The 14010-nt window shown below is 40.3% G+C and overlaps 1 protein-coding gene across 3 annotated transcripts in view; it reads right to left on the reverse strand.

Moving 5' to 3' along the window:
• Rusc2 (RUN and SH3 domain containing 2) overlaps nt 1-14010 on the reverse strand; it is a 70250-nt gene that overhangs the window by 27311 nt on the left and 28929 nt on the right. The window contains exon 1 of one of the 3 annotated variants that reach the window (XM_063225818.1): nt 1576-1986. The exons of the other annotated variants lie outside the window; for them this stretch is intronic. The gene's annotated coding sequence lies outside the window, so the exon portion shown is untranslated. Of the gene's footprint in view, nt 1-1575; nt 1987-14010 lie in introns of those variants that run through there. 3 annotated transcript variants of the gene reach the window in all.

Genomic DNA, 14010 nt, shown 5'->3' on the forward strand with positions numbered 1-14010 from the left:
AGTGACGAGTATTTCTAGGGTCATCATCACAACGCTGTTTATCAGTGATCACTTACTGGACCCTTATGGGACAGATGTACATACATCTTCAGTTTTACTGCATCGTTTTCATTCCCATTTTACAGCAGAGTAGACAGCTTAGAGTATAAAATGATAAGCCCACTGTTACACATCTGAGATGGGATTTTAACCCAGGTTTGCCCGATTTTCTACTTTGTCCATTATAATAGCCTTCAAAAGAAAACTGATAGGCCACACTGTCTTCCCTATGATTACCCTGCTGCTCAGAGCAGCTGTTTCCTACCTTTCCATTCTTCGGCTTCCATTTATACGGTGAAAACACAATTCTCCAAACCCACCATCCCGAGGCTCTCATGACATTCACAAGTCCTGCCTCCTGCCTCTCTAATCAGCCCTCATGTCCCCGCCCGCCCGTTCACGGTTCCCAAGCCCTTTCCTCTGCTTCGTGGTTATCCCCGACGCTCCCTGGGAACTAACCCACTTCCACAACTTTCCACTGTACCCTTTGACCACACACTTGCAGAAGTACGCTCCTCATTATCGTGCTTTTCAGTCTCCTACCCAGGTGGCTGAATGAAAGTGGGAACTTTTAATACTGCTTAGCAACAGGAACTCTGGGCAGGTAAATTCCACAGGAAAGCTTCTCCTGCCTCTGGACATCGATGTTCTGCTAGTCACAGAATCCATTCCCTCTCTTTCCAGCCTCCTGGAAGGAGACAGGGAAGGCAGTGGCACTCAGTGTCTATTCTACAGAAAGCTGACCTTGACTTGAGCTCCTGGTGAGGAGTCTTCGGGACTGACCGCCCTTTCCTGACTGCGGTTCCTCTATGCCAGGTCTGACGGGAAGAGGAGGGATGTGGAAGTGGTAGCTTAGCTTGCTCAGTTCTCCTGCTAGGAAGCTAAGTCGTGTAAGGAGGCTGATTACAACAGGCAGGGGCTCTTGGCCTTACACTGACACCCTCCCCCCTCTACTGCAGGACATCTTGGTCTACACTCTTATTCCATGCTAATGGGCAGCCCGCGGCTCCCACAAGCAGCAGCAGATCCAGTGAGCATGTCTGTGAGCATGCATCTGTGCCTGTGTGCAGAGGGAGAGGCTGCCCAGCAGCTCCTGAAAGCTGTGTGGATCTCTGCAAGGTCTTCATCATAAACTCACAGTGGCCTTAAAGGTGTCTCCTCCAGGGGGCCTCTGTTTCTAGATCTGACCCCTTCCATCCTGACTACAGAACCTACAACCGCCTTGTCAGAAATGCCCACAAAGGCTCTTCTGCTTCTTGACAAGTTAGCATAGACAGCCACGAGCCAGGTCTTTGCTTTTCCCCCTCCTGGCATCACAGCCAAATGCTTGGATGAGCCTGTCTACGCAGCCTCTCTCCCGCTCTCCCTCTTTCAGAAAGACAAAGCCGGCCCTCAAGAGCCTGGGCCCAAACTCCCAGCTGGGAGCCTCCCTCGGCTGCGCCCCGCCCCTCCCCCTGCCGCGATGCCCTACCTCTGAGAGGAGCCCTAAACTGAAGCTGAAGGCTCCCGCTCCTTTTGCACGCCCACAGCGCTCACCTTGACAGCTCCAGCTGAGGCACTGCTCCACAGGACCACACTGGGGATAGTGGGCCGACTCCCTAAGATCTGATTTCTGCTAATACAATGGCATCCTAGCTAACGCAGGGCGGCTGCGCAATCCCAGCCTGTCTCCAGGCTGCAGCCGCGCCGGCTGCTGGTGCTGCGGTGACGTTGCTGCTCAGGGAAGGGGGAAGGGAAAGGAGCAGGCATGCCCACAGTACCGCTACTCAGTCTCCCTCCTGTCGGTCCCCGCGGGCCTGTTAGCGCAGGGAGCCAGGAGGATGGAGAAGAGTTCGCCACACAGGGCACTGCGTGCTGGAGATGGAGACTCTTAAGATAGCAAGGGAAAAACAGGGAGAGCTGGGTCTAGCTCCTTTCCTGTCCTTGGGAGTGTTGGGGAAGAAGCCTGGGCAGGGCCCGGGAGCTTCCTTCCTGCCTTCCTTAGGCCTTTCCTTTTAGATCCCTCCTCTTTTTGCCCACTCTGAATGACTTCCTTTTCAGCTTTTTCCTCTCACTAGGATTCCAGGCTCGCTTCAGGGCGGGGCAGGGAGGCTGGGAGGGGAATCCTGAGTCCCTGAAGGGAGGAGGCCGCAGAGACCAGCAGCCTGAGGTCAGTCCCGTGGATGTGGATGCTGGCAGGTCGCAGCACTGGAACCACGGAGGGGTCTGTTCGAAGAGGCTGGGCCCCGGGCGGGTTTCTGCAAACTGGGTGGGAAAATGAGTTTCAGGACCACATGATTGCAACCCCTTTTCTAGCACAGTATGGAACTCAGTGCCTGGAACCTTACAGAGTCTATCAGTCTCAGCTAAGCAGAACAGGGGCCATACATACATCAATTTTGGGTCAGTACTGAATTACATCAAAACAGGTTTATGTGGAGGTGGAATCCATTTAGCCAGCCTGAAAGGCCAGGGACAGAAAAGGTCAGGGACAGGAAGCCCAGGGAATGGTTTCCTTTAGGACGAAGAAAAGCCTCAGTTGTCTGTAGACCAGCTGAGTCTCTGCCCCTTCTCTGTGCAGATTTTAGGCCAGTTCTACCGGAGTAACAGTAGAGAAACACAGCAGGAAGCCAGTGGTACAGTATGTGGCTGTGCTTTGTCTACCAGCACCAATGCTTTCCACTGCTCACCTGAATACAGAGAAGCTCCCAAAAGCAGGCCTGGTCCTAAGCACTAGCCCTACCAAAGGATGTTCCCAAGGTATGATCACCACTGTTATCCCCTGGTATTTGTGGGAGATGGTAGGGACTGGATTCTAGCCCATGGAGATCAAAATCTGAGAAAGTTGCAAGGTGTAGTGGCACCTGCCTTTAATCTCAGCTATTTAGGAGGCTGAGGCAGGAGGACTGTAAGTTCAAGGCCAGCCTGAGCAACTCAATAAAAAAATTATCATTTATAAGAAAAAGCATAGTGCCATAATTTTGTCATTCCATTTCATACAAATGCACGCTTAATCAGAAATTGACAAGTCCATAAGAAGTTTTAATTAAATCACGGGTCACTTAAAGTGGCTTTACTTTTTTTTCAAAGATCTGCCGTAACAGCACTTCTAGATTGCAAGGTACAAGTTACATTTACAACTTTACGTCCCCAACATCAGGATATAAGACAGTATCATTTTTATTTCATGTTATGCATAAAATCTAGCACAGCACTTGGTGAAGACAACGTGTTTAGCTGCAGTTTCACTGAACAAGAGTAACTAAAGAGGGAGGTTATTTGGTAAATAAAAGTGAGTGGTGAAAAGACCCGACTGCAGGCTTAGAAGACTTTAGTTTCACAGGTGGACAAAGATCTATTAAAAAGATGAGACAATATAAAAGAAGAAGTAGGGACTCAAACAAATGTACTACAAAAGCTATTCACAGAAATAATCCAGGAGAATTTCCCTAATTTAGCAAAAGGTAAAGATACTCAGATGTATGGGGCATACAGGACCCCAGCCACCTACAACCCAAACAGACCTACACCCAGGCATATAATAATCAAAATTCCAGAAATCCAATATAAGAACAGAATATTAAAAGCCATCAAAGACAAGAAACAAATCACTTAGAAGGGAACACCCATCAGAATTACAGCAGATTTCTCGGCACAAACCATCAAATCACAAAGAGCGTGGGGGGAAATAATTCAAGCTTTGAAAGATAATAACCTCCAGCCAAGATTGATATATCCTGCACAACTGCCCCTAGAAATTGATGGAAAAACAAGGTGCTTCCAGGATAAAGAGGAACTAGGGGAATTTGCAACCACCAATTCAACTCTACAGAGATTACTGCAGGATATTCTAAAAATGAAAAATACTAAGATTCCAGAAACAGTGGCAGAGTGGCCACAATGAATGGAGCAGAAAGCAAAATTAAGAGGACAAACTGACAACTAATGACAGAAAAAGAGCTCAACAGAAATGAGGCAGAGAAGGTTGGATGGTAGGAACAGCCATTTTGGAGAAAACAAAACATCATAATAGGTAGTGCTGATTTAATATCCTCTTGTTTTGAAGTCCCATCAAGCTTTTGTTCTTCTGTCTCCATCGGTTTTAACGTGTTGTATCTTAATTGGATTTTATTATATGTGATAATAGAAACAAAAACTTTTATAGACAAGGAGATTATACAGAAACCATTGTTCATTTTCTGTTAGTTGATTCTAAATACCCTGTAATACTGTCATTCTCTTGAACGGTTTTACATTGTCTTGATATGCTTGATGCTACAGTATACGAAGTTATACCCAAAGATTTTAAGGGAAGAGACACTATGGTAACTACTATTATGTTGAAATTATCTTGTGGTGAAACACTATTTTGCTTAAATGGCTATGTTTTGACCTGCGCTGTTTTGTTGTTATGCCCTCTTTTTTTAATCTCAATCTCCTTTTTATTATCTACTTTTTCATTTTTATCCTTTTAATTAAGGGAAAAATAAATAAAAAATAGCAGGATATATTATAGTAACCCACTTTGATTTCCTATTAGCTTGATTTGAAACTCTGTATTGCTCTCACCATCTTGTTTTGACTGATTTTCCTCCATTCTGTTATGCTTGATAGTACCAAGTTTGAAAGTATAGGCAACAACTATGAAGACAATAAGATTCACTGTGATGCCCATTCTGGTTGACTATTATCTTCTTTTGAAGTCCTCTAATGTCTCCAATGTTTTGGTTTTATTGGTCTTATTCTTTACTGTTTTGTTCAATTTTATTACAACTGATGATATAGGCAATTCTTTTTAAGATAACAAGAGGCATTATGGTAACCATTGTTTATCACCTTGTATTTTCTTTTTACATTATGTATTATGTCCATCCTTTTGATTTGACTGACTCTGTCCTGGTATGTCACATTTGGTTTTACTTTCTTCAAAAAAAAAAAAAAAAAGTAATAAGAACTGTAGGAGTAATAAAACCCAAAATGTGTAATTGTCATTGTACAAAAGAAAGGAAAAGAAAGTTCTCTAAAAGATATAACTGCATATATATTTAAGTGTATAAGATAGATAATCATATTACTGAGTTTTGTTGGATCACTGAACAAAACTGTTTGCAGTCTCACTGTTTGAAAGTCCCCTCTATATGCTTTAATTTTGTAACTTCAACAACTATTTCTAAGATGAAAATATGTAATTAACTAGTGATTTCCTACTGTTTATTTTTCTGAAATTCTGTATAACTTGTACCCTTTTTCTGTTTTTTTTTTTTCCTTAAAAAAAAAAAAAAGATGAGACAATAAGAAGTAATCCTCATGACTCTTGATTAGGAATCACATTCTTGGACATGATACCAAAAGTACAAGTGACAGAAGACCAAATGGATAAAATGAATTCATAAAAAATTTAAAACTTTTATACTTAAAAGAATACAATCAAGTAGTAAAAAGTCGATCCACAGGAGAAATTTTGCAAATCATGTGTGTGTTAAGGGACTTTGACTCAGAATAAATAAAGAACCCCTGTAACTCTAAAATAAAGAGACGAATGACCAACAAGAAATGGACAAAGCACCTGAACAGACATTTCTCCAAGGAAGAGACACAAAGAAATGGTCCACATGTACATAAGGAAATGTGCAGTGTCCGTATAGAGGAGAGTACAGATCAAAACTAAAATGAGTTATGACCTGATCCCACTAGAATGTCTAAAAAAAAGACAGTAACAAGTGTTGACAATTTAGAAAAACTGAAATCTTCATATACTGCCAAGAGCATTGTAAAATGGTACAACCCTCTGGGAAAGTGTGACAGTGCTAGAAAATGTTACCACAAGACCCAGCAATTATACTCTATGTAAGAGAAATGAAAACACACAAAAGCTTGTACACATATATTCATAGCAGCATGATTCTAACAGTAAAAAAGCACAAAAAGCCTACATATCCATTAGGAGATGAACGATACACAAAGTGTGGTATATCCACACAATGGGCTATTAGTCAGCAATAAAAAAGAATGAGGTACTGGTACATGGCACAACAGGATCATGAAAATAGTGTGTACTTTGTGAAAGAAGACAAACACAAAAAGTCACATACTGTCTGATTCCATTTCTATGCAATGTGTAGAGCAGGCAAATTTACAGAAATATGCCTTTAGTAATACTCAACTGGTAACAATTTAAAAACATAAAGCATCTGACACGATTAGCTGTCTTTTCCACTCTAACCTTCTTTGTGCTGTGGTACCAGTTCCCTTAGTTTCACCCCCCCCTTTCTCAGAGCCTTCATACATCAGCCACTGCTTTTAAATTTAAAATTCTTTTGTTTTTTTAGACAGGATCTCATTAACTTGCCCAGGGTGGGCTTGAACTTGCAATTGTTCTGTCGGCCTCCCAGGATGCTGTGATTACAGGGTGCCCCCACACTCAGGTCTGGTTCTGCTTCTTAGATCCTTCTTCCTTCATTTTTCCCCTCCAGCACTGGGGATCATGGCCCCTGCAGTATCACTAGGCAGGCTGAGGCAAGAGGACCACCTCAAGAGTTCAAGGCCTGCTTGGGCTACACAGTGAGACCCTGACTCAAAGGAAAACAACAACAACAATAACAATAACAGATACATACATATATACACGCATTTTATTTTGAGACAAGATCTCACTGAGTTGCTAAATTACCTGGGCGGGGCTCAAATTTGTGACTCTGCTGTCTCAGTCACACTGCTGAGATTACTGTGCATGACCACACCTGGCTTCCTCACTGTCTAATGAAAAAACATTTGAATTCCATTTGAATGCAGTGACACTGCAAGCTTCAGGTTTGAAGTTTTCTAAACCTTAGCAGTGTTTTGCTTTCCTATTATCTTTTCTGTTAATTTCTAAGTTGTACATTCTTCTTCGACTTCCAGAATCGTACTATCAGATACTAAATCATCCTAATCTCTACCTGGAGTGCTTCTCTTCTCTAGAATTACAGTTGTGCTTTTTCCTTGAATCTCTTAATTTATGTCCTATTTACACAGTGATGTTCACGGCAGTACTGCTAACAAAACACAAAGTGGAGAATATTCCAAATGTCAAAAAATACTAAACAGCTAAAAATGGAAATACTGCCTAATTAAACAGTGGTTTAAACTGGGCATGGTGGCATGCATCTGTAATCCCAGCTTTTGGGAGGCTGAGGCAGGAGGAGCCTTGTGAGTTCCAGACCAGCCTGGGCTATGAAGTGTGTTGAAGGCCAGCCTGAACTACATAGTGAGACCCTGTTTCAAGAAGACAAACAAACAAACCAAACTAGTGGATTATCCATGCACTATAATGGAATATAATGGAACCATAAAAATTATGATTATAAAGGAATGTCTATTGGCACTGAATAAAGCTTATAAACTAATGAAAAATTAGATACTTCTGTTCCCTATATTATTATGAACAACACACAGAAACCTTTCCATTGCAAAAAAATAGATCCTATATAACGTATACTTTTTTCTATGGCATTGGAGAGTGAACCCAAGGCCACATGCCTGCTAGGAAACCATTCTATCACTGAGCTACATCCCTTGCTACACAGCATATAGTTTTTAAAAGCACTCGAGGGCTCACAGTGCACAGGAATCTATCAGGGGCACCTGCTGGACTTCCACAATGTGAAAAATCCTGTATTGTGCAGGAAGCAGGGAGGCCCTGTGGGCCAAACCCAAAGTACCATTTTTCATAGCAACCCTAAGGGCTGGTCCTAGTTTAGTGGTAGAATGCTTGTCTAGTATCTGTGAAGCTCTGGGTTCCATTGCCAGTAAGGTGTGTGAGTGTGTATGTGCATGTGTGCATGTGTGTGTGTGTGTGTGTGAACAGAAAGGTAAGGAAGCTAAATCTGAAACCCCTACATTAAGCTGGAATCTTGAAGACACCCAAATAAAAGGCTAATGATGTCCTACAGCTTTTAGCAGAAGTAGATGCAAATTTTTGAAAGAAAGTGTCACCCAATTTAAGTTGACAAGATTCTCAAAGTTAAAGAACAAAAAAATTTTTTTTGATCACAAATACACATGGAAGGAAGACATAAAGAATGAATACCAAACAATAAAAAGATAGCTTTGGACTGTGAGGACTTCAGAGATCAAAAATATCAAAAACAGACTATAAATCATCTAAATGTAAAATATTCTACATAAAATATTAAAATGTCAAAGGTAAACAAGTAACAAGAGACTATTAGAAATGATCAAGCAGACATAAACAAGAATTAAATGTGAGTTTAAGAAATTAGAGGGGCTGGGGATTTAGCTCAGCCGCATAAGCACCTGCCTTGCAAGCAGGCAGTCGTGAGTTGATCCCTGGTACCAATAAAAACGAAAAAGACAGAAAAAAAAAAAAACCCCAAGAAATTAGAAACATAACTATTGAAATAAAAATTACATGGCTGAGCTTAAGAGTGTAGACAAAGTTGAAGTCAGAATTAGTGAACTAGAAGATAGAGTTGAAGAAATTACATCAACACAACACAAAAAGACCAGAAAAAAAAAAAAATAAGTTAAAGGATACGATGGATTGAGAAGACTAAATATACTTTTAATCAGAGTCCCAGGCAGAAAATCTAAATGAAGTAATATTAAAAGTGATAATGGTAGGAGCATTCCAGAATAGACAAAAAAATATGAATTCATGAATTCAGGAACCATAACAAACTTTAATTTGGATTTAGTAAGTAATTATTTTAATTGTATATCAGTTAAGTTTATTTGAATGTAATATAGTTAATAGTTACAAGATGTAATACCTGTTGACATGTTGACATGTTTGGGCCAGTTACCTAGCCTTTCCTTGCTTCCATTTCCCATAGAATGGTGATTAAAAACAATACCTAGCCCCCTAAAAGACCTACAAAATTAAATGAATCAATACTATTAAGCACTTATAATTATGCTTGACATGTGGTAGACATTCAATAATTGTAATATGATTAAGTTAATACACCAAAGACTCCTAAAACAAGGTTACACAGCACTGACTAAAATGGGCAGTAATCTCGAGTAAATCTAAAAAGATCAGATTCTGACAGATTCACTGGTGAATTCTACAAGAAATTTAGAGAAGACCTAATGGCGCTACTTCTCAAACTCTTTAATGAAACTGGAAGGGAAGTAATACTCACAAAGTCATTCCTGGAAGCAATATTACCCTGATATAAAAACCAGAGAAAGATCCCAAAAAAGAACAACAGGCCAATCTTCCTCATGAACATAGACACAAAAATCCTCACATAAAATACTGGCAAACAGAATGTGGCAAATCATCAAGAAGATTATGCACCCTGAGCAAGTGTATCATCCTAGGGATGTAGGGATGGAACCAACATATGCACATCAAAAAATGTAATACACCGTATTAACAGAGCCCAGGACAAAAACCATATGATCATATCAGTAAGTGCAGAAAAAATGTTTGACAAGCCCAATACCCATTCATGATAAAAACTCTACAGAAAATCGGAATGGAGGGTCTTTATTCTAATCTGATAAAAGCCATCTATGACAAACCAACAGTCAACATCATACTAAACGAACCAAAACTTAAACCTTTCTCTCTAGAATCAGGAAAAGGACTAGGATGTCAACTGTCTCCACTCTTATTCAACACAGTCCTGGAAATTTTAGCCAGAGCAATTAGACAAGAAAAAGAAATAAAAGGAATAAGGATAGGAAAGGAAAGGAAGAAGTTAAATTATCATTACTTGCAGGTGACATAATTCTCTATATAGAATACCTCAAAAACTACAGTAAAACACTTCAAGATTTAATAACCAAATTCAGTAAAGTAGCTGGATAAAAAGACAACACTCAAAAATCAAGAGTACTCCTGTGCACAAATAAGCTCACTGAGAGAGAAATTAGGGAAATAGCACCTCTCACAATAGCTCCAAAAAAATGAAATATTTAGGAATCAATCTAACAAAGTAAAAGACCCTCACAGTGAAAACTACAGTACTCTGAAAAACGAGACTGAAAAGAATATCAGAAAATGGAAAAATAGCCCTGTTTGAGGGTAGGAAGAACCAAATAGTCAAAATATCAGTTGAGTGTGGTAGCACATGCCTATAATCCCAGTACTCAGGAGGCTGAGGCAGGAGGATTGCTGAGTTTGAGATCAGCCTGTGCTACAAAGTGAGTTCAAGGTCAGTCTGAATGACACAGTGAGACCTTGTTTCAAAAACAAAAACAAACAAACAAAAAAACCAAGAAAAAAATTAAAAAAAAAAAAAAAAGAAAATGTCCATACTTCCAAAATTGTTACACAGATTTAATGCAATCTTGGTCAAAGTACTAACAGCATATCTCACACAATTAAAGAAAATAATCCTAAAACTCATTAGGGACCAAAAGAGACCTGGAATAGCAAAGACAATTCTGGGTAACAAAGGAAAGGCAGGGGGCATCCCAATGCCTGACCTGGAATAATACAACAAAGCTCCTATGAAGCTCCTATAGCATAGGCTGGCCTTGAACTCATGCTGACCCTCCTGCCTCAGCATCCTGATTTGGTATTACAGGTGTGTGCCATCAGGCCTGGCTTTGCCCAGGAAATATTACAAAAAATCACAACTGGGATCTTGTCTTATTAAAAAGCTTTTGCACAGCAAAAGAAACTAACAGAGTGAAGAGACAACTGAGCGGAGAAAGATTTTCTCCAGCTGTTTCTTAAACAAAGGAATAATACCTGGGCTATATGAAGAACTCAAAAGAATCAGACTTCCCACCTTTAAGGACCCAATCCAAAAATGGGCATCTGAAATGAACAGATATTTTTCAGAAAAGAAGTACAAATAGCAAATAAATAAAAAATGTTCAACACCACTGGTCATTCTAGAGATGCAAATTAAAGCAACACTGAGATTCCATCTAACTCCAGAAAGAATGGCTGTGATTGAGAGAAATCAACTAGTAACAAATGCTAATGGGGCTGTGGGGAAAAACAAACTCTTCTCTGCTGTTGGGGGAGCACAGACTGGTGCAACCACTGTGGAAATCAGTGTGAAGATTAAAAAAACTAGGACTAGAAGTTCTAATTGACCCAGCTGGTTCCCTTTTTAGTATCTTCCTGAAAGAATTAAATCATACCACAGCAATATACACACACCTATGTTTTACAGCAGCAGTTTGTAATAGCTAAATTTTGGAACAGCCCAGATGGCCCCCAGCTGATGGATGGGTAAAGAAGATGTGTTTTTATACAATGGAGTATTACTCTACCATAAAGAAGGGTAAGCTTGAGACATTTCTAGCTAAATGGATGCACCTTGAGACCATATGCTTAAGTGAAATAAATTGGACACACATGTGTAAATACCACCTTGTTTGTCTGGTGTAAGAAAGGGAGTGTAAATGAGGATCAAAATGTGTAATAATAGATATTAGAAAATGAAAAGAAAATGTTCAAATAAGAGGAATAAGGGAGCAGGGAGGGAGAAAGGAAAGAAGGGAGAAGAAAAAAAGAATAGAAGGAAAAATTGAAAACAAAGCTTTTGTAAACAAGGAGGGTTAGAAAGTGTTGTGTTTTGTGTCTGGATGTCCCAGGAAAGCCTCATGCACTCATGGGGGCACGCTTCTAGGATCTGTGACTAATCCTTGGTCCAGCGCGGGGATTACAGGTGTGAGTGCTACACCACCCTAGGCAGGTGTGGCCTACAAACAATATAAGGGACAGAAAGTCATCTGAGTGCTTCTGCCTTTTCTGTTGTTGCTTTTGGTATCTGCCCCTGGCATAAACTGCTGTCCTCTACCACACCCACTCTGCCTTGGAGCCAGCTGATTATGGACTGAAACCTTCACAAATAAACCTCTCCCCTTTCTTAACTCTGGGTGTATTTTGTCTCAGTAATGAAAGAAAAGTAACCAACACAGAGAAGTTGAAGAGAGAGAAGGGAAATGGTAAAAAAAACAGCAACATATACCATGTACAGGTACAAATTCTCTATGATGAATGTTATTATATATATCTACAATACACCAATAAAATTTTAAAAATGCAAAAAGGAAATTAAGTATCAGTTCCTCTTTCCATTTCTCAATCACAGCATCCTCTAGAGCCAATTGTCTGACCACAGAGAGATCCAGAGCTGGTGAAAAATAAAACAGATACGACTAGGGCCATTGGTTACTGAGCACTTCTTTCCCTAGATCAGGGTATTGTATGGCAATTTATTAGAAAAACAAAATCTGGGATCTAGAGTCTAAGGAGATAGGTATAGAGCTGAAGAGTGGCCTACTCAAAATGGTCTCACAGTGCTCTGTGAACATTATAGAAATGTATAGCACTGGTATTACTCTTTTAAAAAATGCTTGGAACTCCTCTTTTCTGAGAGTTATATATGGATATAATTAGGGGCAAAGAAGAAAAAAAATCTGGGACTAGACTAGGTCGTAGTAGCAAAAGAACCACATGAAAAATTCAAAGGAAAGATAAGAATCCATGACATTTAAAGTCTTTTTTTTTTTGAGACAGGGTTTTGCTATGCAGTTCAGGCTGGCCTTAAACTCACTTGTAGCCCAGGCTGACCTTGAACTTGCAATGATCCTCTTGCCTCAGCCTTCTGAGTGCTGGGATTACAGGTATGCCACCATGTCCGGCTGACATTTTGTTTTAAGGTGTCTCTCAGAGATTATGCTCAACAAAAATAACAAAGAAGAATATTAGAAACAAAAAATGGTGCCTACAGGGGAGATGCCATCCAAGATGCAAGGAGATTCATCCTTGAAGAATTCTACAATGGTTCAGGAATTGGAGACCAACTGTTCTGAAAATAGAGGTGAAGTAAACAAAAACTAGGATGGATGTGGTGGTGCACATCTGTCATCTTAGCACTCTGGGAAACTGAGGCAGGAGGATCAAAACTTTGAGCCCAGCCTAAGCAATTCGGTGACTTCACAAGATTCTGTCTTAAAATAAAAAATAAAAAAGGACTGGGGATGTAGACACACACACACACACACACACACACACACACGTACATGCACACTGACATTGGTCAGAGTCTGTAGAAGAGGCAATTAGACTCCTAATCTCCACCACTGAACCCTGGTTATCAGGAGACAACACCTCTTCTGTTTCCTCGGGGAACTAGAGATTTATTTTCTAAAAAACTTACGTGTAACTTCACTAGACCTGGGAAACCAGGCACAGAGGCAATCTGGAAACTGGAGAAAATGAAGTTCTGCATTACGATGTTCCCTAGACCTCGTTCTGCTATTTCAGGAGTGTATGGTCAGCTAAGCTACTTACTGACCCTGGTTCTTGGAAGATTACATCTCTACAAAAATGGAATTACCCCAAAGAAAGCTCACGGTGAGCTGGGGATTTAGCTCAGCGGCATAAGCACCTGCCTTGCAAGCAGGTAGTCGTGAGTTCGATCCTCGGTACCAATAAAAAAGAAAAAGACGAAAGAAAGACAGAAAGAAAGACAGAAAGAAAGACAGAAAGAAAGACAGAAAGAAAGAAAGACAGAAAGAAAGACAGAAAGACAGAAAGAAAAAGCAAGCAAGCAAGCAAGCTCGCAGGATACAGACTTCTGGGGCTTCCTCTGCAAAACAGCCAGCTTAATGTAACTGCCCAGCAGAGACAGTCACCTGTTACAATGCCAGTCAGGTTTTAACGCTTCATTCTTAAATACCAATCAGCAAGCATGCAAGGATTACAAAGAATAAGGGAATACACCACAGCAAAACTGGAGTCTGGAAGAATCAGATACAGGCAGAAAAAGAGAAAACAAAACACCTTACAAGGTCATTTTGTCAATTTATTGATACTAACTCTGAACTTTAAGACAGTATCTGCCTGACTTCTCCTCTGTAAAATCACCATGTTTTTGTCACAAGCAATGTAGGAGTTTACGTTTAGACTGTATCAATATCCTGTCCCCATCAATTTTCACCCAATCTTTTTAGCATCCATTGATGATTACTGTTTAAATTATTTACTTTGATGGTTAAAAAAATAATTTTCTA

Source organism: Cavia porcellus, unplaced genomic scaffold, assembly GCF_034190915.1.
Source record: "Cavia porcellus strain 051 isolate PalLab524CR breed Dunkin Hartley unplaced genomic scaffold, mCavPor4.1 scaffold_1, whole genome shotgun sequence".
NCBI lineage: Eukaryota > Metazoa > Chordata > Mammalia > Rodentia > Caviidae > Cavia > Cavia porcellus.